We start from the raw sequence: 24,905 nt of genomic DNA on the forward strand, positions 1-24,905 counted from the left end.
TTTTCCCACAATAAATTTGAACATTTAGCACATTTAGCATAAAATACTAATATTTTGTAATATAAATCTTAAATAAATATACAATAAAAAAGGCAATTGAAAATAAATTATAAAATCATTTTTAAAAGTTTTCTAGACAGTTTATGACCTTCATATAAAAATGAGAAAAAATGGGATGTAAAAGTGGCTGTAGTTACACCCACACATGTACCTGCGACATGTAGGTTGAACTGCTCATAGATTCATATGTCTGCTGCCAGGACCCATACTGCTCTCTCCATCTGTATCACTGACCGGTACACAGTCCACTCACCCACATACTCACCTCTGAGTGCTGGGGTGGGCTGCTCCATCACAGCACCTCTCACACTCAACTGGAGGTGGATGTGATCACCCATGTACTGCATCATGTTTTTGCCCTAGGTCAGACTCTCTAAAAATGGTGAACATTCCTGCAGCTACTTGGATCAGTCAAATCTTACACTGAAGTTTGTGTATTAAAGGTGAACAGGTTTACAACAAAATAGATGTGTGCCATGACCTGAATGAGGAATTTTTTTCAGTTATACTAAAATGACTTTTACTTGTTAAAAAAAGTATCAGTCAGACTTGATTACAGTAGATTTCAGTCAGACTTCAAACTATCAATCAGATGACAGAAGGCATGTAGTAGATTGTGTGCAACAGGTTTTTCAGCAGTTTTTATCATGATCATTTAGAGGTCTTAGAAATTTCTGTTTTCAGTAAATTTTTAGTGTTAAAATATATTGGTATATTTAAAAAAAATGTTATACCATTAAAAGTGATTAAAATGACACTGCTTAAATGATTAAAGGGGTCATCGGATGCAAAATTCACTTGTGTGTTGGCAGTGTTTGTATACATCCACTCTATAATGATAAAAATCCACCCAGTCACATGTGCTGACCTTAATAACCAATCACATGACGTTATTGAATTGTAGTTGGAGTTGTGCGACCCTCAATCGCCATTTACAGATACCATAGGAATGAATGAGAAGTGCTGTAAGCTGAATCCCACCTGTCGCAAAAAGCCAGTCACTTCTCTTATAAAACAGCGTTTTTTTTTTTTCTGTGTAAGCTCTAAAAATCAATTCAATCCAAAAGTATCCAAAAGTAAGTTTAGTGTAAACCATGTTGAAGATTAGCCGATAGGCTGTCGATCCGTTAAACGATGAGCTTTATTCAGCATAGTGAAGCCTCTCCTCCATTGACATCCATTAAAAAATGGACTCTGGTCTCCTTTCTGTTAGCATTAGCTGTTACACTTTCTTTGCTAAACGTTGCAGGTTGGAGGTAAAATGTTCATGAGTGACTCTCAGAACAGTTGTAGAGATTATATTAATGCGTTCATGTATTCATATATTGATGCAGCAGAGACTGGAAACACCGCGAGCGTCACACATGCTTCAGCATGTTTGTAGTACACATTCATTACACAGAGACGCGCAGAAAATGCAGAATTAGTATTTAAATCGTTTTTTTGCAGTTTAATATTCGTAGACACTAGTCCATATCACATTTTGATTTAAGTGTTCTAACCTACTTTTGATTTATTCATCCAAAATTGGGCAAATTCCGTGACATTCCTTGTTATACACTAAATTTTATTTTATGACTGAATTCTGAGATTCCATCTAACCAATAAAAGAAAATTCTACTTGGTACCTCTAGAGTAAGTTATGTGGATACATTTAAGTTGTACTTCATTTGTGTATATTCAACACCTAGTGTTCTTTAACATCGAATTGTTGGAGCTTATTTAAACTTTATTCAGTTATGACAGCATTGATTACTTCTTCCGCTACTGCTGTTCACAACTCTCACTCATCCGTTCTCTCACTCACTTGCTCTCTCCGTCTCACCTCAGGATCCCTGCACCATCTGCAGACACTTACATATTCGTAAAGTGTGTGAAAGGAATTGCCACATTCCTGGTAGCCCCCTCCAGCACACAGTAGGGGAATAGAAAGATCTGAGAGGCAGACAGACAGAAGTTTTTACCTCATGCTGCACGGTGAAGGTCCTATCAGGTAGCATTTCGCACCATACCATGCTTTGATGCATAAATGATGAGACACTCCTCTAAATATTGAGTAATATATTTTGTGAGGTTTTCAGGTCGACTTTTCGAAATTTGTCTAAGCTGTAATAACATGGATGGATGATGTAATGTGATGTTACTCTGGTTTCATATTGTCTTTATTGCAACACACATTTACATCAAATGCAAAATACATTCATTTTTGCATGTCAGATTTAAGCCGTTGAACTATCTTTTAAAGAACTATCAGCTGCAAAATCCAGTATAATTTTTGTTAAAACACTTTTAATAGCTGATTTCCTCTCCAAATTTGTTTCTTAAGATGAACCAAATCAGATAAATCATCTGTGATATTTAACTTTGTGCATACTGTAGACTCACAGTAACCTGCTTCAATATTACCACAACCTTTCAGATGGAATTTGTATTAGCGCAGACTTTGCTTGTACCAGAATTACGAAAAGCTAGAGTACACGTTATGTGTGTGTATTGAAAGTTTAATTAAAGTTCTGACTGACTCAGTGTTTTAAGGGAGGCCCGTGGGGATTCCTCTGCCCTTTTTTAATATTGCTTACTGCCTAATTCAATTTTAGTGGTCCACTAGTGGCAGACTGAAGCCAGCGATTCGGTCACACTTTAAACATGGCTGGAATAACACTAGCAACTCAGGATGTAATTAGATGGGGGAAAGTTATGCGTGGTGTATGTGTGTGTTTTTTTGTATGAGGGGCTAACTTGGCGTAAACTACACGCTTTGATCCGTACAGGCCGCATGTTGATATATACTCACTAGATCCATGTAGCCTAGCTCAGACATCTTGCTGCATGTACAGTATGTAGAGAACACTGATTTGGAAAAAAAATCACATAGGAAAAACTAGAAAGGCTAAAATTAACCGAAACCGAACCGAACTGTGAATCATTTATTTCAGTTAACTGGTTAAAAAAAATAAAATAAAGTGGTTTTAAATGCAGTGAAATATGTATATGAAGTAAAATGTTCCTGTAAAGATAAATTTAGGAACATATTGCTGTATATTATTTTTTCTGTTATTGTAATTACTGTAAAAGAAATTAAGAAAAATGTGTAATTTATTGTAATTCCATGCATCTTGTTACAATAAACAATAATACAATTTTGTAACATTTCTGATATTCAGAGTTAAAGTATTTTTATTTTTTTGTCTCATCAGTCAAATCCTACATTCATTCCAAATGCTCAGCTCACTAACTGGTTCTTGACTCATCAAGACACACTTTTCAGTACAGTGAGTCAGTGAGTTTTTAAACCAGCTATTTATGTGTCTTTATGTCTGAATGAGATTGATCTTGGTTTAATGAATCAGTAAGGTGTCTACTTCATAATGAATCAGGTCAAAAAGTATTTTTATTTCGTGAGTCAGTGAATTGTTAAACCTGATCATGATGAGTTGGACATGTCAGAAAGTCAGGGTTCTTGGTTCAATGAGTCAGTGAGTTTGAGGCTTTGTGAACCAGGTTAACCGATTTGTTGAAAATAATAATAATAATAATAATAATAATTCCCCGAATTGGACATTACTAAAAATCAGACAGATCCACTTGAGGGCCACCAGTGGATAACAGCTCGGATTGCAAGTGCATTGATGTGGGTGAAAGTGTGTACTAAGTACACATGACAGAAGTCGAGATTGTCCCAAACTCCTTATCTACACCTCCCTTACTCTCCTTTCCTCGCTTTCTCTCTCTCAATTTCACAGTCTCTCTCCTACTCCTCTCTTTCATTTTTTTTCTCTGACTGGAGATTGAGTTTGAGCAGGTGTGTTGCTTTCCTTCGCTGCCAGCCCCGTTCTTGCATCGTTACGCCCTCTGTGCGGTGTTAATCGCCTGATCTTGGCGTCACTTTCCCTGCCACTTCTCAGAAATATTCTCCCGTCCTCTGCTTGCTGCACAGGTCGCCTCCTATTTTTACAGCCTCAGGGCTGGCAGCCTTTTTGTGAGTGTGTTCGCAAGCTTTCAGAGCGGAGCAAACAATAGAGGTTGACAGGAAAATAGGGGAAACACTCTATTGATTTGACCTATCCCTTACACACAGTGATTGGCATTCTCTGCAGATGGCGCCCTGTGTGCAGTCTGGGCCTTTTCAGAGAGTCTCTGACTACAGTCATTGACACCGCATTTTGAAAGGATGACTCATTATGGGTACACAATGGGAGCAACAGAGCTGAGACCAATTTGAACACTTAAACACAGCCGGGATGAAAACTTCCCAGTGAATTACCTGTAAGAAATGTTAACCTCCCTGCAGAAATCCAAATGCCAATTAAAAGTCCAACATCAGCTGTGAGGATTAAACAATGCTGCGTATGTTTCAGTAGTTGTAAATTAGATGCCTTTGATTAAGATGCGACAGGGAACTGAAGGATCACTGACTAATGGGATGTGTTTCATTTTCTATTTCACCCTCATGTCAGTTTTAACCTTAAAATATTTTACCTTTGTTTATAGCAATTGTTTTGTACATTTAATTTTAATTATTTAAAAAATAAAATATATTTTTAATTAAGTGTTATCAAAAAATATTATTTTTATGTTCGTGATAATATATAAATTAATTTATTTTCATTAATAATTTTATTTATTTATTTTCTAAACAATTTGTTATCTGTGTGCCTGGCCTCTGCAGAGATCAGCAGTTATTTATTTAGTAATTTGAAAGATTTACACTCTAAATTGCTACATGCCTCTTTCTATACTAACATTCATTTACTTTACCTGTGACAGGTTGGCCACATGCTGGGTTGGCAAGTCTGCAGTTTATGGGTTTGCATAAACTAGATTTGAATGTAAGGATTTCTGACCAACCAGCAGCCAATGTTCTGCAAGTCAAAATAGGTAAGATGGATACTATTTTTTATAGAAGGAGACAGGCCAGCTGTGGTTATGATTACAATACAGTGAATTTACAGGTGTCAGCAGAAATAGGTTCACAGAAAGTGTTTTTATACAACAGTTAAATAAACAAGAAATTAATACTGGGTAACTTACATTATAGACAATTTTCCAGTTATTTAATCTGGTTTTGCTCTATCAACGGTTATCTAACAAAGCCTAAATCAATTACTGTTTAAAAAAAACAACAAAAAAACAAAACAGCTGACTTAACTGACTGTTCGTTTCAGACCATTCCTAAATAAATCAGCATTTTTTAAAAGGGGACATGTCATGAAAGGAGGGCTGGCTCAATACCACTTTTTCAGAACCGATCCCAATCCAATACATGAGCAGTTTTTTTTTTTTTTTAAATCAGTGTAGAATTTCTATACCTCAATGTGTTGACCTGATCATCATTCTTTTGTGTGTAAAATACAATCTACCACATATAGACAATTTCATTGTAAAGAAAAACAACAAATTAATAAATATATAATCATAATCTATGACAAAAATACTATTATAAACTAGGTTAGTGGATAATTCAGTAGCAAAAGTTACTCTAGAAAAAATCATCAGTGCACAATAATTTTAAAATCTAAACATTTAGTAAAAAAACAACAACAACAATATCATTTAGTGGGGAACAAATAAAAGTGAATAAGTGTAGGGCTAAATCTGGTAAAATGTTAAACATCGCCCTTTATATTGTTGTAAAATACATTCATGAAAAACTAGTAATATATTTATATATTGATTAATATACTATAAAATTAAAAGACATTTCTTTTAAATGTATAGCACAGTAATAAGACAGCAACATTTAAGACAACAAGAAAGGCTATTAATAATATTTCATTGCGCAAAAGTATTATAACATGAAAAACTCCTATACGGAGCGGCACAAAGTGCTTATGCGCATCCCATGTGCAGAATGATGTGCTTGAAGCAACACGGAGTCAAAACGCGCATCGCTCCGCATAGAAAAGTTACAAAAACACAAGGGAAGAAATACTGATGCGTAGTGTATTATATCTGTCTGTTTCATTGTCTTGACTGTCATGACAGAACGCGGCACCCAGTTTGATTGCTGAATGGAGGATGACAGACAGCCGCAGCGGAGAGAAGAGTTTAAATGAACTTGAATTTAATGACTTAAATAATCATCTGTACCTCACATTAAACTATGGAACGGCTTAGAACACTATATAATCCATTAAAACTTCATGGTGCTTTATAATGTTTTTGTGTCTTTCGTGGGGCTTTACAAAATCACAGAATAGTATACGCACAATATCAGATTTTGATCGGTTTTGTCTGACCGATACCCCGATCGGGCAGAAAATGCCAGTATGGAAGTGATACCGATACTGAGTATCGGATTGGTGCACCCCTACATGAAAGTCTGACTTTTTCCATGTTTAAGTGCTATAATAAGGCCCCTTTGTTTTGGTAAGCCTTCTTCTGCAAAATGAGCCGCTCAGATTTCACTCCCCCCGTGACGTAGAACGGGGATCTTATTATAATATTACTGCCCCTTAATCTGCACGTTTCCACCCATGGCACCGCCATCGTGTTTTTGCAAGTGACAACAGTGCACCAGTTCTAACGCCATGGTGAAAGTTAGAGCAAAGCATGCTAATTGTTCTGTTGTTGGCTGCACAGATGAGCACATAACATTGTTAACAGTCTTAGCTTCGGAGGAGACAAGAGAGTAGTGGATTTATTGATTTATTTACTTATATTACACTGCTGCCACACAGATCTAATATAAACATGCAATTTATTTCCCAGCTGTTTACCTTCACAGACATAACCAATTGCTTTTGTATCTCATATGTGTTTTTAATATAAACTTCTGTGAATTTGACAGTTTATGGGCATTAAGACATGAAAGAGAACTTAATTTAGTACTCGCATGCCATGTGACAGCTGTTTCTGTGTGCAAAAGCAGGGGTACGAGGTACGAGCTGTAAAAGGCACAACCCTATTCTGGAAAAGGGGGCGGGGAGTAGCAGCTCATTTGCATTTAAAGATACAGGCACAAAAACAGTGTGTTTCTGCTTCCACTTAAAATAGACATTTTCAAAATGATATAATATATGATCTGTGGGGTATTTTGAGCTGGCACTTAACAGACACATTCTGGGGACACCTGAGACTTATATTAAGAGGCATAATAGGTCTCCTTTAACTAACTGGTTAACTGAATGATTCACACGACTGACTTATACAGACGTGTTTCATTCCTAAGTCATTCAGCATTGTTTGAACTAATTGGTTGAGTGAATGATTCAAATGACTCACTTATAAAGATAGAGTGTAATATAATATAGACTTGCTTGGGGACGGGTGTGTCTCCTACACCAGTGAATCTGTTGTTGAGGAACAAACACTGTGTTCAAAAACAATTTTGTAATGTTGCATATGAACAGAATGTTTCATACATATTGACGCTCATGAGGGATTTATCTCTACTCTTGTGTCATTCAGCAGATCTACAGCTATGACTATTCACAACGGAGCTATTGAAACATTATTGAGAATATTACCAGGCAGAGCTTTCAGCTCACAAGTAACCTTATGTAAATTATATTTGTGAAGTCTGAGTGGTGAAGTGCCTTATTGAATGCAATAGATTCAAAGGAGATTATACCCAGAGTAACTATTCGGGCGATATTGCTTGGCAATGAGTCTGGCAAACAGATTAAACACAGGACAACTACTTTAGGCATTAGTTGTTGAGTGTGTAATATGTTATGTCTTACCTTGTTTTCCACCACCAGAATTCAGCACGTTTCTTAAAATAAAAAAAAAATAAAAAAAATGGATACATTATTGAATGGTTTAGCACCTAATAATGATTTTTTACATGCACACTAATCTCATTTACATGCCACACTACTCATTTCAATCTTCCACTGCTATCTGAGCTTGAATTTCCTAAACTCAGAAGCTCTTAAAACCTTTCTCTGTTAGTGGATTGGCTGCTGAGAAGAGTGGGAGTGAGACAGAGGAAATATTTTAGAAGATGAGACGCTGCAGTGATGTGTACATTGATGTTTGCTTTTTATATTGGCTCCCTGCATCACAGCATCGTGGACATCTGTGTATGTCAGTTTCTTTCCCTTTCTTAATTTCTCTCTCTCTTACTCCCTTACGGCTCTTACAACATGCCATGGGTGCTTTCAGACTCTCTCTGCAATACTTCTCTGTCACTCAATCAGGGAAAAGTTTTGCATTTTCCTGTCAACTACAGTTTCACCATTCCATGTCTCTTGCATTGTTATGGAGGAAATAATGTTTGTGTTATAGCACTAATCAGATAAATAAATCATAATTTGTTCTATTCTAATTTTTCACTAGAAACCTATCTGGATTAGATTAAGAAACCCACATATTAAGCATATATGTGAAAGTGTTTAGCAGTAAACAGCACTAGAGCAGATTTTATTTATTTATTTATTTTTTTTTATTTTAAAGAAATCAAATACTGGAGGAAAATGCACAGAATAACTAGCATTAACAGATAATGTCTGAATATGTGGTAGGTTAATTTCTTACATACAGTATATAAAAGTTGTTGTATAAAAGCTACACAACCATGCTGTAGTACTGAATATTCAAGCATACACACTACGCCACAGCATATTAGTAAAGCAACATTGCTGATCCATGTACTGCCTTTGTGCTACGTGTCGTGACAAAAATATAAGCTTCATTTTAGCTGGAAGATCTGATCTCTTATAAGTATATGACGTGATGTATATTTATCTTTGTAAAAAATCTATTCCATCTGTTTTAATCGTTCTTCCATGGTCTGAATTATAAAGCAGTACACCTACATACACAAAAGCCCTTGACTCACTGACCCTCCCTTTGAGAGCATTTGACATTAAGAGGGTGTTTATGAATGCAGATGATGTGGTCAGCCGTGGCCGCTTCCTGTGCAAGGAGTTTGAGTTGATTACCTTTTGATTTACTCCGTACTTCTACAAGCACTACATCAACAGCCTTTATAATCGCATGTATAATCTTGCATGCAATCACAGCCGGTTTTCAACACCCAGTCCTCAGAAACTCAGAAAGAATTGGTCTGATTCCATTGCATATGGAAATAATATAATTGTTGTATTTTTTTCTCACTTCTGTTTACTGACTTTATGAGGGGAAGAAAGGAACCATTTTTTTTCTTTTTTAATATTTAAATAATATCATACTATTGTTTTGTATAGACAGCATAATATAATTAATATTTACGTCTTAAGGCAAGACACTTCAGGTGAATATGGTAAAAATGTAACTAATAGTTATCATACTTTCCTAGTTGAATGATTTCATTAGGAATTAATTTTTTTTTTGCAAGTTTTCTAAAATGTTATGTTTAAATATGCAAATAAGGTCATTATTTAATTAAATAAGCATTAATTTCCATAACTTTTCAGAACAGAAATCTAAATGTTGGATAAAGGTTCAAGATTCTTGTTTAATTTTGTAAGTGTCAACGGTTTTATTAAGGGGACATATTTTGCACATATTTTTAGCACTCCATAAATTAGAAGTGTCAACAACCAGGAAGAAACAAACAAATGTTTTTAAGAATAAAATGTATAAAATCAGGCAAATGGTATATGAACAATATGAACTCCTTTGTAAAAAACATCAGAATATAAATAGAAATAAAACTTTGTTTAGTAAGTGCTACTAAAGTGGAGATTTCTGGCTCATTGTAAGAAAAAGCAAAACAACAACAACAACAAAACTTCTTGTGAGAAAACAGCATGTGCAAATATTGCAACCAGAGCAAATATTTAAAGTCCAATGAAAAAAAAACTTTGCCAATAGCCCAATAATTGTAACATTTTTCCCTGTTCAAACTGAAAAAAAATAAAAATAATGAATAGATGTAGCTAAAATAAATAAATTAATGAAGTTGAACTATGCAACATTTCACAAATTGCTACTACTGAATTGTGTTAGCACAAAGTACAAGTTTAGTCTTATATGGTGCACTGCCACAAGACTTGCTCTCAGGTGGTTTGCTAACACATTCCCTTCACCTCTTTTACACACACACATACAATTCTTGTGTCCTTCACCGGCTCCTGGATGAAGTCCAGCGATGCTCTCTTCTCACCCGAGTGAGAATGATGGGTATATTATGCATTCGGAGCAGCGGCAGGGGCAGAGTTGCAGGTGTTGTGCGGAGAAGGCCTCCCCCGGGCAGGGCCTGAAGAGAGAGCGAGAGACCCCGGTTGGAATTATTTCCCTGACTCTCAATGCAATCAATCAGACACTCTGGCCAAGATGCATTATTAACTTCCAAGGTCCTAATAAAGCACAGTGACCTTCGATTCATCATATCCTCCTTGTTTCTGAGTCTGTGTACTCTTTTACAGCCAACGGAGTCAGCAAACTCTTAGACCTTTTGTATTAGTATGCCAACAGTCTCTTCACTTCTTAGGATCACTTGTATGCAGTACAACGTTAACTTTTTTGTTGCCCCCCAAAAAAGTGGAGCTATAGGTTGTTTAAGTTTAATTTGCATATATTTGTAAAGCTGTTAACACTTTTAAAACAGCCTATTGAGTGGCTTAACATCCCCAAGCGCTCATGTCATACATGACTAATTGCTGTTGGCTTGAAGGAGATGAGTTTCTCCTTTCTGTCAAAAACTTTCCAGCGTCTTGTTTTATTAACATATACTGGGCCATGCAATACTCCAACACCAAGTTAAAAAAACCTTCCTCCCTCACCTTGTGTCTCTTTCTCTGTAAAATCTCTAGCCATTTGACTTTTCATCCTGCCACTTACATATTCAGTTTGACTTGGACCAACGATAACAGTCTCAGATCAGTTTCCTTCTGTCCACATTATCATATTAATGAGGAGACAACATGCAAAAAATGTATTCTAGATTAGCATTTTTATTGTGAGATATTTCAGAAAAATATAGGCCACTGTTTCTTCCTAATTGTGTGCCGCAGATGAAGTGATTCACAGCTGAGGAGCTGGGAGTCTCTGGACTCTGATTTCTCCCACACTGAGATCTTTTGAGTGAGACATCAAGCCTTCAGCCATAATTTATTGATAGACGTCAGGAAAAAGAGGAGGAGGAGCAAGAGAGAGCAAGTTTGCATGGCTGGCCGTGCAGGATTCACAGAAAAGACAAAAGGAATTCTTGATGAACTTTGAAGTGCCTTTTCTGGAAGTCCTCGCAAATGCATATTGATGAAGAAATCGTCTTTCCTGGGGGGATAGGAATGTCGACGGCTTTGCTTATCTTCTAAATATTCATGAGTGGAGAGGACACGGCTCGATCTGTTTCCGTGACTGGAATAGAAACAGTAACATGATTGGTTCTGAGCAAAGGTGATTAAAAGTGGGAAAAAAAAGTAGTGCGATGTCATGGGAAATTTATATTTAATAGAATAAATCTGTATGTAAGACATGTTTACATTGTTTTTTTTTTATGGTATTACACACAATAAACAGCATATGTAAAATTTGGTATGATTGGCTGCACTCTTATATATAGGCTATATAAAGCACTTACAAATCCATTACTGATTACAGATTACATGATGAAATTTGTAATTAGTAATGTAATCTAGGATACCCATTTTAGGTTATGTATCCTCACTACTTTTTAGATTACTTTTAGATTACTTTTTACTTTAACTTACCTTTGAATGTACCACATTGATATTAAAAAAAGCAAAGAGACATTACACATCCAAGGTTTTCATTGATAAATGCTATGACACAGTAAGATTTTATAGAAAATAAGTTTTTAAAGAGAAAAAAGAAGAATTAGGGAAAATCAGTAAATCATGGATCATTTGCTGCCATTGTGTGAATAATATGTAATCATGTAATAAATAACAAGTTATTGTAATCTGATTAGAGCATTTAATTTATATATATATATATATATATATATATATATATATATATATATATATATATATATATATATATATATATATATATATATATATATATACATACACACACACAACACTTCTTTCTGGTCCTTGTATCTGATTGGCTAAGAGGAGTGCGATATTCTAGTGATATCGGAACTCCAACCATTTCACCATTTGTATCAATTCTTTTGTGGTATTTCTCACAGCGAGTGTCCTGGTGTACGACCAAATGCTATATATTTTTAAATAATACTGTTTTTGTGTCATGGAATGTAGTTTGAAGAGATTTTAGGCGTGAATGTAATTGTTTAGACTTCAAATATGCGGTTTGTTATTAAAGATAACGTCTATTTAAAAATTTTCTTCAACATTTTCGGAGATGTGAGTTCCAGGGTGTCAGTGGTTGTTCAGCGCTCATAAACCTGCCGAGAACAGCTTGACCTCGGCCAGATCTTCTGGAATTTGCTTGATTTATTTTATATAATATAAATCAAGCAAATAAATCAAGCTAAATGTTATTCACAAAAAATAATTTATAATAATAAAGACATTTCATTCATTGCTCATTCATAACCATTTGCCATAGCATCCCTATTTTTCCAGATTTGACTATTTATTTTGCTGGTGTTCCATTTGATAGGAATCAACAATAGTGGCTGGCCACCACTACATTTTAATCATTCAGTATTTAAACTGCCTCGCTGGGGAATAAAGAGTCTTAAACCGTGACCGTTTGTCTGAGATAAAGGAGCAAGTTGGGAAGTACTGCCCATAGACATTATCAGACCTGATTTCGGCTGTTTGGTTTAACATAATCATATATCAAGCCATTCTCCATCTTTCTCCTTGATCTCAGGCATGCCGGAGCAATGAAAACGGCACGGAAACTTTCAAAAATAATTCAATATATCACCAGGACACAGGCCCCAGCTGATTTGAATCATGGGCAGCTGGGGTGGGTTGGCATTTTAAGAATCCATCACCCTGTCCTCATAAAGCAGCAATACGGCCCACACTGCCTCATTTAAGAAACAATTACGATTCATTTCTCTGATTGACCACTACAAAAATTCAACAGCTCCCTGTTGTTAATCTATTTACTTCCTGATGGGTTTCCGTGGAGAGGCCAAATGCCTTTTGCTCTTTCCACATGAAAACATGGAATGGCTTTGAGCTTTCCCCCCAAAATGCTTCATTACACTCAAATGTGTTCATTATTTTGTGCTTCCTTGCTATATGTCTGCAGTTCTGTGACTAAATTTAGTTTTGTAGTGTCATTTCAAGGAGTTACAGTAATTGCATTTGTTTTCACAGGGGAGATCACTCAACTGATCACTTGATGTTATAAACTTACAGCTCTTGTTAACTTTTAGCTTCGGTGATATTTCATTATTATTATTATTATTCGCATATTTGCATAGACTGACGTGTTATCTAATTTAAGAAGAGATATTACAGGGCTGACAGCAGGAGGACAGAAATTTCTTTCATGTTGTCAGCTATTTTCATAATTTCATAGCAGTTACACTAATAAAAGGGCGATCAGGGTGCTATGGTTTGCTAATCAGTTTATATGCTTTTCATAACGTATTACACGGAAGCAGTAAATCTGAGCAGACACAATTAAAATGTGATTTCTGCTGGGGGCAATAGCAGAGTTGGCATAATGGATATCTGTGATCAGGGTTAATAAGGAAAGATGGGCATTGAAAAGACTTCAACAGAGGTATTATCTGGACTCGCCTACAGTACTGAGATTGCAGAGTAACGATGCATTCAGCATCATGACATTATCCAGTTGTCATTCTTAACTATTGCTAGCATAAGGGTGAAGTGATATCGTATTCTTTGCATATTTTGGTAACATTTTTGTGATTAAATGAGTTTATTGTTTTTAAAATGGTTAGGTATTTGGTGTCAGTCTATGTGACAGATTTTAGTTGGCTGGTTTTAAAATTCATCAACTAATCTTCAGAATTTTTATTTATAGAATTTATCAATTTAACAGGGTTAATTGATTGACTTAATACTACTGAGCAATCTGTTCATTCATTCGTTCATTCATTCATTCATTCATTCATTCATTCATTCATTCAATCATTCATTCATTCATTCATGTGGAATCTTATCAGAGGGGAGTTTCCCAAATGCATCATTAGCTACAATGTTTGTTAGTTCAATTGAACTCTATTGTTAACAACACAACTTGTAACCATAGTTGCTTTTGGGAAACACAACCCTGGTTGGTAAAATTAAATGATATAGTTCAGGCATATTCAAATGGTGGTCCGGGTCTGAACCTTGGCTTGGTTCCAACTGGATTGCGAGACATAATGGCAATGGCAGCACCATTTGTAAATAAAGTGAGCAGCGCTTAAAAGCAACGGAGTGGTTCACACCACAAGCACTCAGGGACGTTTATTGTAATGAGCTGTGAATGCTGCGTTTATATTAAAAACAGAAGCAGAAACACAGTGAGCAGCAAAATAGATCAAAACATTTGCTAAAACACTGAAGAATACAACAATGCTGCAAATATAGCTATTTTACCTGACTGTTCACACCAGGTCTGTGACAAGTTATTTTTTTATATCTGCATTTAGCATTATTAATCAGTATGTTAAGAGCATTTCTAAAAAATAAACATATAATTGGGAAAATTATTTGTAGATGTCGAGGAAAGACAACATAAACATTAAAATGAGTTATCTTTGTTTATTTGCTCATGATGAGAGCATTTTCATTGTTTTAAACAAAATATAAAAATGGTCTAGACTTCAAGAGGAAAACTCTGAACCCCCATAAAGCTGTATCAAAAAGTAGTAACAAAATAATTCAAATTTACATCCCAAATCACTGCTAGAGGAAACATTTGTGTAATTGAATGTGTGATTAAAATCACATTAATTAGATATAGCCATTGTGACAATGTCCCAGTATGAAATTTAGCTATTGTCTCTTCTACAAGTGTACATCTGAGAAAATATGTATCTGGGAAAACCTCCAGCAACCCCCAGAATTCAGTGTGTGTAAACATGTATACATTGTTTTGAGCATGCTTATCATTCAGGCAGATGCAATCTAACTTCCTCTCTGCCAAGAATTACCCAAATAGTCCTGCAAAATCATAGAAATCATAGTTTTTGTACAATCTAATTTAGAGTCCCTCTGAAGAGCCCAAACATAGTTTAGCACTGAACAACACAGCAGTGTCATCTGGGAAAACAAAATGAGAAATACTGTCTGACAGACACGACACAGACATCCACACACATTACCGAACAATGAGCAAAATGACTCTGGCCATATTCCATCCGATTGTGTTTACATGTTTTCATAGTAATTTTGGTTGTGTGTTTTTTCCATGCTCGCTAATTCCCAACAGTCTAGAGTGTGCAGAGACTGTGAGCAAGTGCATGTCTGTATTCATCCGTATTTATGAAACCATTCGCTTGTCCTCATTGATTGATATGCTGAGCACTTGCCTCTGAAACAAAGGCTGTCCAACCTCCCAACCCCCCAACACTTATTGCATTTAACATTAAATAAGCATTCAAGAAACGTCTGCTGAGAAATCCTCTTCCATAGAACACCATCTGTGCTACTTCATCCTTTCATTTGCCGGAATACATGACAGGGAGTGACACAATAAGGAAAAACAGAGTATAGCGCAAATCAGGTCAACTGTGATCAGTGACCAATTAGTGTACGTGCTAACACTGCAGCTTCTTGCTCTGGTGATATGAAAGACATTTTTTTTTTTTTTTACTAGCAGCACAAACATGATATTCAACTGGATGTGTTTGCATTTTGCATTTGGGGTTAAAAGAGCCTATAAAATAAGTTGTATAAGTTGCACCGTGGGAATTTGAGCAACGGAAGTGCTGAGATTTGCAGTAACATCTTTAACCTGTCTTTACTCTCTAGCAATGAAATTAGCACACACTGTATGTAACATTCATATTCCATATTTTAATATATTCAAATGAGGAGCAAAGGTAGGGTTCAGGGCAGGACTATCGGAGAGCAATCAGCATATTTACTGAGATGAGGCATCAGCAGAGGGACCTTTGCCAAAATGGGGAACATTACATATTCACGCCCTTACAAGGACTACAATAAGTAGAAATTAGCCTTGGCTGAAAGATTTTTTGTATCCCCACAGATAAAGTTCTTAGATAAAAAATATATATATATATAGTACCAGAACTGCTCTGAATGATGTTCTTTTCTGTGAAAATGTAGGGAATAACTAATGCACTATGTACTCAACAATAGTTGTATGAGATTTTAAAAGGTATATTGTCATCCAGCATTGATCGGAGACGATAGCCCTTCACCTTTGGCTACATAAGGAAAGAAGTGACAATGGAATTCATGAAGTGTTCAGTATACCACACTTAGTTTTTACTTTTATTTAAAGTGTACTTTTTCTGGTTGAAATTTTCAGTGTGAACACACCACTCCAACTTTTTATAGTACAAAATGACTAAGAATAGTTCCTAAAGGGATTGGTCACCCAACAATAGAAATTCTGTCATTATTACTCACCCTCATGTCATTCCAAACCTGAAAGACCTTTGTTAATCTCCTGAATGCAAATGAATGGTATTTTTGAAATCCAAGAACTTTCTGACCCTGCTTAGACTGCAACAAAACTACAGTACCACGTTCAAGGCCCAGAAAGGTAGTAAGGACATCGATAAAATATTCCATATGACATCAGTGGTTCAACCGTAATTTTATGAAGCTACGGGAATGCTTTTTGTATGCAAAGAAAACAAAAATAATGACTTTATTCAACAATTTCTTCTCTTCCACGACAGTCTCTGCTGCCATTCACAACAGTACCACAATGCATGCATAGTATTCTTGTAGCTTCATAAAATTATGGATGAACCACTGATGTCACATGGACTGTTTTAACGATATCCTTACTACCTTTCTGGGCCTTGAACGTCTCAGTTGCATTGCTGTCTATGGAGGGTCAGAAAGCTCTTGGATTTCATCCAAAATATCTTAATTTGTTTTCCAAAGATGAACGAAGGTGAGTTATTAATGACAGAATTTTTATTTTTGGGTGCACTATCCCTTTAAGCATGTTATTTGGGGAACACCTTTTGAGTTTCCTGCACTTATTTAATAGTGACTCAACGCTGCTGCTAAATCTACTGCACAAAGGAGATAGTGTAGTATGATTCCCAATTAACAACTCTTAACAAGTCTTCTTTTTAGTTAATCAAAACCATACGGTGTGAACAGTGTAATATAACTCCTGAACAAATGAATCTAATGCAGAGGTGACCAACATTGGTCCTGGAGAGCCACAGTCATGGAGAGTTTTGCTCCAACCCTAATAAAACACTCCTGAACAAGCTAATCAAACTCTGCAGGACTGTGGCTCTCAAGGACTGAAGTTGGCCACCCCTGCTCTAATGAGTCAATTCTTTTAAATGAAGCACAAGCATAGGGTGCAAGCAGCACAGTTTGAACTAATAACTAATGAGCAGGGTTTTTTTTAGAGAATCGAGCACATTTTTATATATTTTTAAAAGAAGTCTCTTATGCTCACCAAGGCTGCATGCATACAGTACCATAAAAACAGTAATATTGTGAATTACTACAGTTTTAAATATGTTTTTTTTTTCTGTTTATATTCATTTTAAAATGTAATTTATTCCTGTGATGGCAATGAATTTTCAGCAGATTTGATGCCTAAGAAACATTTCTTCTTATTGATGTTGAAAACAATTGTGCTGCTTAATATTTTAATGGAAACCATGATATATTTTGATCAGGTTTCTTTGATGACTAAAAGTTCTGCAAAACAAAAGTCTTTTGTAACATTATGAATATATTTACTGTCCCTTTTGATCAGATTAATGTTTTCTTGCTGAATAAAACTATTTATTTCTTAAAATAAAATGACTTACCCAAACTTTACCAACTGAAATGGTAGTGTGTAAAATATATGCTTAAAGGGTTAGTTCATCCAAAAATGAAAATTAGCCCATGAATTACCCTCAAGGCATCCTAGGTGTATAAGACTTTCTTCTTTCAGACGAATCCAGTTGGAGTTATATTAAAAATCGTCTTTGATCTTCAAAGCTGTTTAATGGCAGTCAGCAGGTGAATAAAGGCTTCCTGTAGCGAATCGATGCATTTTTGTAAGAAAATAACCATATTTAAAACATAATAATTTTCAATTCAAGTTCAATTCAAGTTTATTTGTATAGCGATTTTTACGATACAAATCATTGCAAAGCAACTTTACAGAAAATTAAGTTTCTATAATATTTAGGAGTAGCTCATCAGTGGTGACTGTCAGTTTATGTGCATACGGCAGAAATGTTCAGAAAAATCAATAAAAGACATAAACAAACAGACGATTAACACCTTTAACAGCAATTATACAAGCAAACTTATAGCAAAATGTGGTAGTTCAGTATGTTGTCTCTGGGTTAGCATCATCTGAGGTCCTCTGAGGGGCTGGCATCATCTCTTCTCAGGTGTTCTGGATCCAGACTGGAGCTTGTGTAAATCCTAGTTGCCACAGGATGTAAATCCTGTGGCAAAACAAAGAAACAAATAGAGACATAATTAGCATAGCTGCTGTTCCAGCCAAGTAAAATGAATTAGTTTAACCCAAGCTAAAGATTAATAATGCCTATTTGATCAGATATAACTGCAGTCCAAAATTATGAGATGCATTATTTGAATGCTTGGCCAAAGAGGTGTGTTTTTAATCTAGATTTAAACAGAGCAAGTGTGTCTGAACCCCGAACATTATCAGGAAGGCTATTCCAGAGTTTGGGAGCCAAATGCAAAAAAGCTCTACCTGCTTTAGTGGACTTTGCTATCCTAGGTACTATCAAAAGTCCAGCGTTTTGTGACCTTAGGAAGCGTGATGGATTGTAGCGTGGTAGAATACTAGTTAGGTACGCAGGAGCTAAACCATTAAGGGCCTTATAAGTAAGTAATAATATTTTGTAACTGATACGGAACTTAATAGGTAGCCAGTGCAGAGACTGTAAAATTGGGGTAATATGATCATATTTTCTTGACCTGGTAAGAACTCTAGCCGCTGCATTTTGGACTACCTGTAGCTTGTTTATTGAAGATGCAGGACAACCACCTAGCAGTGCATTACAATAGTCCAGTCTAGAGGTCATGAATGAGTGAACTAGCTTTTCTGAATCAGACACAGGTAACATGTTTCGTAGCTTGGCAATGTTTCTAAGATGGAAGAATGCTGTTTTTGTAACATGGGAAATATGATTTTCAAAAAACAAGTTGCTGTCTAATATAACACCCAGATTTTTGACAGTAGAGGACGTTACAGTACATCCATCTAGTTGCAAATTATAATCTACGAGATTCTGTGTAATGTTTTTTGGTCCAATAAGTAATATATCTGTCTTATCTGAATTTAATAGGAGAAAATGATTGGTCATCCAGTCTTTTACATTTTTAACACACTCTGTTAGCTTAGATAATTTAGAAGTTTCATCTGGTCTTGTTGAGATATATAGTTGAGTATCATCAGCATAAAAGTGGAAACTAATCCCGTATTTTCTAATGATATTACCAAGGGGCAACATGTATATTGAAAATAGCAGAGAACCTAGGACAGATCCTTGTGGCACTCCATATTTTACTGGTAATAAATGAGATGACTCCCCATTTAAATAAACAAAGTGGAAGCGATCGGACAGGTACGATCTAAACCATCTTAAAGCCTGCCCTTGGATACCTGTATAGTTTTGTAATCTATCTATGAGTATGCCGTGATCTATGGTGTCGAATGCAGCACTAAGATCAAGTAAAACTAGCAATGAGATGCAGCCTTGGTCTGATGCAAGAAGCAAGTCATTTGTAATTTTAACAAGTGCAGTTTCTGTGCTATGATGGGGCCTGAAACCCCATCATAATAATCAATTTAATCTAGCTTGCACTCACTGTTGTAAATGGAAGCAGTCACGAGCAGATGACGTAGGACGTCGGCATTGCGCATGCACCGGTCAGAAGTGATGAATGCGGATGTGCAGGGGAGAGATCCAAACAAACTACGGTCATGAATTAGAAGTACAAAACGAGGATTTGTAAAGAATAATGTCTGAGGATTTCGATATAAGCCAAGAGGAGACTGGATTTCTTTTACTAAAGTAATGAAACCTTACTTCCTTTGCTCCTGTAAACAAATGTTGGTTTTCACAAGACTCATTGGCGCATGAGCAAAGGCGACATCTTGCATCATCCTCCAAGAGCTGCTTCCATGTACAGCTGTTGGCGCAAGCTAGGTTAAAGTGATTATTACATTTTGAATATGGATATTATTCTTACAAAAATGCATCAATTTGCTATAGGAGGCCCTTGTTCACCCCACGGAGCCATGTGAGGCACTTTTTACTATAGATGGATGTGCTATATTTCACTTCTTTTGGACTGAAACACTGCAACACCCGCTGACTGCCATTAAACAGCTTGGAAGATCAAAGACAATTTTTAATATAACTCCGACCAGATTCATCTGAAAGAAGGAAGTCATAAACGCCTAGGATGGCTTGAGGGTGAGTAAATAATGGGCTAATTTTCCTTTTTTGGTGAACTATCCCTTTAAGAAGGAGGTCCATGTATACTAGTAGCCCTGGAGCTCAAAACTCTTCATTTGAAATGTATGTACATGGCCTCCCTGCATTTCAGGGTCACGGTACATTTAAATAATGTCCCATTCCATCACATAAATGTCAACCACAACATCAAAAAGTGATTTAAGCACTTCCTTCAAAAATGCCCAAGGCCATAATCAAATAGATTTTGATGTGCATTTTTAGTTAAACTTAAAATAACAACAGTTTATTCCAGGGCAAATTTACTCATTATGCTGGACATTTTGCTATCTATTTTTGAAGGAAGGAGAGCTGCAGGAAGATGCTAAAAGATTAAAAATGTTTCTCTTGTGACAGGTAAGGCTATGAATCATGCAGCATATTTCCTGAAAGAATGGATTCATGCATTTATAGGAGCAATTCTCAGTGGCACCAACACCAGGTAGGATCTTATTTGCCATTCTGTGGAAGGATTTGGATTGTTTATGATTGCCTGGTTAAAAAGTGATGGTTAAGACTGTATTTCTACATAAATGGCTCATAGGAGTGTGGAGTCTTTCTTTGCTTGGCATTAATAACAGGGGTCTGTGATGCAAGGGAAGCAGGTACAGGCCATAAAGGTTAAGTGGAAAACGTTCAGTAAATGTTACCAAATGGACTTTATATAAGACTGTGCGACTCTTCAATGCACCAATTACACATTGTACTTGTACAGTAGCTGTCAAAAGAGTCATTATTTAGGATAAAAGTGATATTCTGAAGCATGTGCTATGATAATATTTAATACATAAACTTTTGACCTACAGTACATAGATTTCAAATTTAACACAACAATGCAGCCTTTAGAGTTGGAGTCTGGCTCACTACTGAAAACAGAAAATAATATATTTTAAAAGAAGAGCATTTATATGTCTAGCAATGACAGAGAGTCAAAAACTAGCTTATCCTAAAGGGCATGTCTAGAGCGTCTCAGATATAACCCTGAGCTTTACTTACTGTAGCAGGCTGACACGCCATTGATTTCTTCATCATTTTTGAAGGCCAAGTGATCTCACATTCTGCTCTCACATCTGTAAAGCACAAGTATGTTGAACCGGCAGCACACACACCATATGTTTCCCCTGAGACACAAAGACACCGTAAACCTGCTGATCCTCCAGCATGCTGAACTCATCTAAGCAGTGCTGGGAAAGCTCTGAAACTGGAGCCTCCCAAGCTAACATCATTTATATATTCACTACCGGTTAAAAGTTTAATTAGGATTATTTAAATAGTTTTGAAGGAAGTGTCTTATGCTCACCAGGCCTGTATTCATTTGATCAAAAACAAAGGAAAAATGGTAATATTGTGAAATATTGCTAAAATTTATTTTATTTTTCAGCAACCATTAAACTACTGTTTAGTGCCACATGATCCTTTAGAAATCGTTCTAATATGCTCATTATATATTATACATTTTATATACATTTTATTTTTTTTTTTATTTTTTTGCTTGAGTAAAGGTACCAAACTATTTTTATATCTATTCCTTAGTATAATTCATAATTTTAATTTAATAATTGTATATATTTTAATTCATATATATTTAATTTTTTGTTTTATTTGTTTTTAATATATATATATTTTTTTATAGACAGTAAGGATATCTTTTTTTTGGTGACAGCATTACACTTAACATATACACTTAATTTGCTAAATGAATCTGATACTAGAATGATATTTATGTTTGATTATTTTTGTTTGCTTGACAGGAAATTTGCATACACACATCACTAGCTGCATTTTATATTCTTTGCTTGCTAGTAAAGAAATTACAATCAAAATATATGCACATACTCATTATTTTTTCCTGCTAAAATAGTTGCACAAATAATCTTGGTAAAGCAGCTGTAGTGTATCGAAAAAAAAAAAAAGTTTTTAGAGCAGAAACGCACAAGAAATTCATTCCCCTTGTAGGCCTGAGAAGAGAGAAGAACATTAAATCAAACTCACTTCCTTCTCTCCCCACTCCTCATTGAAAGACAGGGACTAATTCATCCAGTCTCTGTGGGACTTTCCCCATCCCATTTTTTACAGCAAAAGAGGGTGGATAGGCTTGAAAGTTTTATGCGTTAAGTTCAAATTCGAAGCATAAATTGCGATCTGACAACCTTAGCTTGTTAACAAACCGGCGTCTGCTACAATTCAGAGGTATTTAGACAAAATTGCACTTCAAAGGAATTCACTGAAATTGTATATGTTGCGTTCACATGCGCACACATGAATATGAACTTCTAATGTAAATCACATGTAAGGTTAATGACCATCTGTTCACAGCAGTCCACAGACATACAGTAAATCAAGATAAACAGAGAAAACATGCAAAAATTGGTTGTATTCCAGTAGGTGTATCAAGACACAGCTATGTTTAGAAACTCTGTTTCATTGCGGTCATTCCATCCAGATGTGTAAATAAATGCTTTCGTTACTTCATAAACATGGAGCTTTTAATGTAATTAATCTTGTGTTTGATGCCAGGTCAAACAGTGAGAAGGTTACAAGCAGCTCTGGGTGTTGATTGTGTTGTTACAACATGCGTGTGCGGCCTCGGTTTTGAGCTTTAGAACTGTATATGAGGCTTAAACAAGCAGGCCGATATTATTTATGAGTGTCTAACTCAGAGCAGGTGCCCCTCAGGCTCCGACTCTCTCATACCTGAAGAAACTGTAGTGCCTGAGAGGCCTAAAGGTTTAGCTGCAAATCAGCACAGCACATTAAATTTTTACCTGCCAAGCCCTGACACTGTGTTATACTGTGGGAATGATGAAGATGTCATAGAAATAAGATTCCTATAACTCAGGATGTGAATGACAGTTTTCTTGGAGTTTTTCCAATGATCAAACAAGGTTTGGTTGTCATCTGTCTGGATCTGCAGATATGATAATTTATTTATTATCTAGAAAAATACTGGTTTCTTAGTCTCAGCATTTTTAACAGCCCTCTCTTTTCTTGTTTGTCAGGGTTGTAGTCGTGCAAAACTGTATCAATCAACATACACACACTCAGATTTTTATTTTGGAAAACTTTTATTGTTGCATCATTACATTCCACATATAAAAAGTATAATTCCTTATTTTTCTGAATTAAAGATTAACACCCATTCCGAGGCATGATAGCGATGTCTGACCATATGATTCATGAACGAATCATTCATATGAGCCTCTTTTCCATTGGTTGTTTTACTTTCAATTATTAAATTAATAGTATTTATTAATTTATTCCACAATATTGGTTTACAGTGACAGCCTGGCTCATGCCACAAAAACTGATGCAGTATCTTAATGCAATTGTGATATTTATTTAGTTATTTGTTTAACAATGACAGCCTGGCACATGCTACAAAAATTTGATGAAAAAAACTGAAAAAAACTAAAAAACTAACTGATTCATAGCTCATAAAAATATGTAATATCCATTAAATGACTGATTTGAACAGTAAGACCAAAAAAATAATCCATATGATCCATTTGACAAGTAAAATTTAAAATGAGTACTAATACTTTAAGTGGAGTAACATTTCATTAGGGTAACTGTACTTTATCTTATGATACTATATGTGTAACTCATCCACCATGATGTGTGGGAAAAAGAGGCCCCTCATATAGATGCCTCAGAGCTGCAAGAGCTTTAGATAAGAGACTCCATTAACAGACCATTATCAGATGAGAGTGGCATCTCTGCATCAGTGTTGAGTGTCTTTCAGAAAAGATTTAACAGTGAAAGATAATTATTATTTTTTTTATAGTGCAACCGACTAAGCTAGATCAGGAAGTAAAGTTATGCTGTTACTTTGGAGTGGAGTACAAATAGTTTTTGACCTCTAAGAAAAGGCTGTCTTTGCTGTGCTTCTTAAAAAGCTTTCATGGAGTCGAGTATTAGACTTTCGTTTGTTCCTGTTCCACCTGGTGCCATCATCCTGACTGCAGTTTATATCGGGGATGATGTGTCTCCATACAAAGGAATGAAAAATTCATCAAGTACCCATCTGCAAACTTTACTGAAATCTTTCATTTTTGGGGTTCATTTAGTCAGATTAAGAGCTCATAAAATGTACTCGTTGTTCTAGTTTCTGACAAGCTCATATCTTTTGAAATGGCAGTAAAAGCTAATAGGAATTTAAATGATTCTCTGACGAGTGAGGAGGGTGCAGGATTAAGTTAAAATACAAGATAATGGCTACCGTTTCCTAAATGAAAGGAAGCTTCTTGCTGTTTAATGGTTCTTTAAGAAGTGATAGGCAGAAGGAAGTGTGTATGTATAAAATCACCATAAAGACTCGAGACAAAATCACATTACATTTTATCAGGCTTTTCCTTCGCTAAAAAGATCCCTCAGGACCACTTGATAATGA

The sequence above is a fragment of the Cyprinus carpio genome, chromosome B20 (assembly GCF_018340385.1).
Source record: "Cyprinus carpio isolate SPL01 chromosome B20, ASM1834038v1, whole genome shotgun sequence".
Classification (NCBI taxonomy): domain Eukaryota; kingdom Metazoa; phylum Chordata; class Actinopteri; order Cypriniformes; family Cyprinidae; genus Cyprinus; species Cyprinus carpio.